Source organism: Camellia sinensis, chromosome 1 (assembly GCF_055761805.1).
Source record: "Camellia sinensis isolate YWXY chromosome 1, ASM5576180v1, whole genome shotgun sequence".
NCBI lineage: Eukaryota > Viridiplantae > Streptophyta > Magnoliopsida > Ericales > Theaceae > Camellia > Camellia sinensis.
Window position 1 is genome coordinate 192,046,506 of NC_138961.1, and position 3,466 is coordinate 192,049,971.

At 35.3% G+C, this 3,466-nt stretch overlaps 1 long non-coding RNA gene across 1 annotated transcript; it reads left to right on the forward strand.

The window, feature by feature from the left end:
• The first annotated feature begins 1,007 nt into the window (after window positions 1–1,007).
• LOC145790456 (uncharacterized) lies at window positions 1,008–1,872 on the forward strand. Its single transcript, XR_014329173.1, has 2 exons — window positions 1,008–1,078; window positions 1,607–1,872. It is a non-coding gene; the product is annotated as an uncharacterized LOC145790456 (long non-coding RNA).
• Window positions 1,873–3,466: the final 1,594 nt, after the last annotated feature.

A 3,466-nucleotide genomic window follows, 5' to 3' on the forward strand; every position in this document is an offset into this window, starting at 1 on the left:
TTGGAACCTTGTGCACGTGTGAATAGTGTTGAATCAGGAAGTGGGTTTGGTATTTGTGGTGCCAATTTTAAGTGATAAAGTGGGCTTGCTCCTTTTCTTCTTCAGAAACTATTTTTGTTGAGTACGGTTTGGTGAGGGAGAGAAGAACCGAGAGAGAGAGTGAGAGAGACAAGTCCAACTTTTATGCTAGAAAAAGCTTTGGAGAAATGGGTTTATGAGATCTAAATGAAGATAAAAGAGAGAACTCAAGGAATTAAAAAGAAATTCAGTCATGGAAGGTTAGAGGCAAGGATTTTAACCTTGATTGTTGTAGAATCTTTGTATCACACTTGAATTTAAAGATGGAATTAGACTCAAAATCATGTAATTAATAGGAATTAGCAAGAAGATGAAGAAATTTTGAATTATGTTTTAAGATCATGGATATATATTTGGAAATTAATTAGTTAGAGTTTGATTTCTATTATTCTTCACAAATTGAAACTCATCCTTGCATGCATGTTGGAATTTCAAGGTTTTAGATTTAATTCATGTGTAAAAGATTGATAAGTTTAAATTTGGGTTAGATATGAAGGAAATTAATAAAAATCTAAATTAGAGTAATTCAAGAATTAAATTATGATTTGCTTGGGAAAAATATAAAATCAGAAATTTTGATCCTAATTTCATATATGCAAATATTTCTTTAAAAGAGTTTATAATTTCAATTTCATGATTTAAGAAGAATTAGTAAAATGATGAAGGAATTGAATTGGATTCAAAATTAGGGAAGAAAATTGGGTTCTAAACATAAAATGGGTTACATGCATGTTTAAAAGATCAATCTATTTGGAAAAGAAAGACTTAGTAATGAAAGAATATGTGAAATAAGAACCCGGTTTATTTGAATGAGTAAGAATAAGCGGAGTAGAATTTCGGACTATTTAGACCGAAAAAGACTAGAAAAGTCAAGTTTGATCAAGGAAGTAATATTGTATTTCAATGTGTATATGTTACGTGCTTGTGTTAGGTCACGCGCCATTGTCTGCCTGATTTATCTGATATGTCCAGTCTGTCTGATTTGCTTCTGCAGTTATCTGTGAGTAATAACTTAGTAAAGTTATGTTCAACTGTATTTATTTTCTGTGTGATGAATTAAGATCTGTTTTCTGAAATGATATGTTCTGTACAATGAATGATTGTCCAATTTCTGATATATATTCGTGACATCCTTAGCATCATGTGATATCTGTTGGCTGTTACCCGGTATCGGAGGTTCCATCATGGAACTTAATCTGCCTGCACTCTGTTAGCCGTACCGGAGGCCCTGTCATGGGGGCTCAGCATGTTTATTCTCTGTTACCCGGATCTGGAGGTTCCTTTATGGAACTGGTTATTCGTAACCCTCACATGTCTGTATCTGTTCTGTATCTGCTCTGCTAATGCTAGTGGATGTATCATGTATGCTTAAGTATGACTTATGATTTCTGTATATGATCTGGACAAATTATGAATTTGATACGAAACTGAATTATGATTTCTGAATCTGTACGGACTCATTCATTAAAACCCTTTACTCTGTTATTATTCAGTGGGCTCTAGCTCACTGTATTATTTATGTATGTAGGTGATCAGGAACGTGACCAGGCTTAGAGGCATCTGCCTAGAATCTGTTTTTGCCAGCCAACCTATGTGCCTCCCGTGGAGGTTCCGGATATGTCAAGTGATTATCGCTATGTGATTTAAAGTTTAAGTTTTGTTTTCTTGTTTGGTTAAACAAGTCTTGTGTATTTTCAAAAAGGGGCTAAGTCCTTTTTGTCTGATCTGTATACATATTATGACGTAGGGATGATGTGTATATATGTATATAAAAAGTTTAAAATTTTTCTGTCTTATATAAGTCTGCACAGCTCAATGGACGTTGTATATTCGTTATTTGCTTTCGCTAGCCCCTATCATTATGTTAATTTGTCTCAGAGGCCTTCGGTAATCCCATGATTACTAGCCGGTTACGATGCTAAACCTATAGGGGCGGGTTTGGGTCGTGACATGGGTATATAGTGAAGTTCGTGGGATCAAAAGGCGACTTTTCCACCGAGGGTATAGGGAATATGACACCTAAATAGGCCGCACGATATGTCTCTAAATAAAAATAATGTTCCACACAATCGTTGAGATTGTAACGGCTTTTCTGAATAACAATAACAGCATGGTCACGTGGGAATCTGTTGATTTGCTATTTGAAGCAAAAACACGTATGCCTTGCAATATCAATTGTAAGAGATGGTATCAAATGAACTTCAAACACATCCTCATTGGTTTTGCTAACTTGCCAAGACCTGCTGTCATTGAATGAATCAAGAAGCATTGTTTCAAATATAGGACAAATAACCTCATTCCACTTGTTTCTTGGTCACGCCGTGCAGACATTTGCCGTATCAACTGAGTACGAATTGTGTCCACCATTTGAGTGATAGGAAGATTGCGTGCTTCTTTAATCCAATTATTAAATGACTCTGCCGCATTAGATGTCATCTCCCCATAACGCATGCCCCTGCACAACATCACAAACATTGTACAATACTGAATTTAATTTCTTCGAAACTGAATATGAAATTTCACATTGCCACAAAACATAACTGAAAATTTACATCGCTACTATTCTAAACTTGACAAATGGAATACATCAGGAAATTACTATTATCTGAAGTATGAATTCGCCCAGTGCTCAGGTGCCAAGTCTTTGAAAAAATTATGTGCTCGTTGCTTACCTGCCTCTTTTAATTTCTCAAGCTTTTCATGGAACCCTACCATAGTTGGCTCGCAAGTACAGTTACCCAAACTACTAACTAGGTGATCCCTAAATCCATTATCAATTCCTTTCATCTGGTCTTTTAAATTGTTCTTCAAGTGTTGTAAACAATAATCATGGTGAGCCAATAAGAACACCTTTGGCATAGCTTCTAACAGACCAAGATTACGATCTAAAATAAAAGTAATCTGACGCTTACCATCAACAACCTTCCCAAGTTCGTCCAAGAACCACGACCAATTGGTCGTGGTCTCTGAATCAACAATCGTAAATGCAACAGGAAATAGACTTACAACACAACACCATTAAACAACTGATCACAATATTCCAATGTAAATATTAACACAAGTAGTGTATAGCAACACTATAAAGCAACCAGGTCATGTGAATGTTCACACTGTGTAATGGTCAGTCATATATCTACACTGTGTCACTCAATGTGAATATTTACAAAGATAAACAGTTAAAAAAAATACTAACCATTGCTTTCATCTTTCATCGTTGCTGAAAGTAGCTGACCTTTGTACTTTTCTTTAAGGAATGTTCTATCTAGGAATAGCAAAGGCCGACAAGAATTGTATCTAGAAATACACGCAGCGAATGACACAAATAAATAACAAAACTATTGCCTACTTGCGTTATAATCAATATTGACATAACTTCCCGGATTGTAGC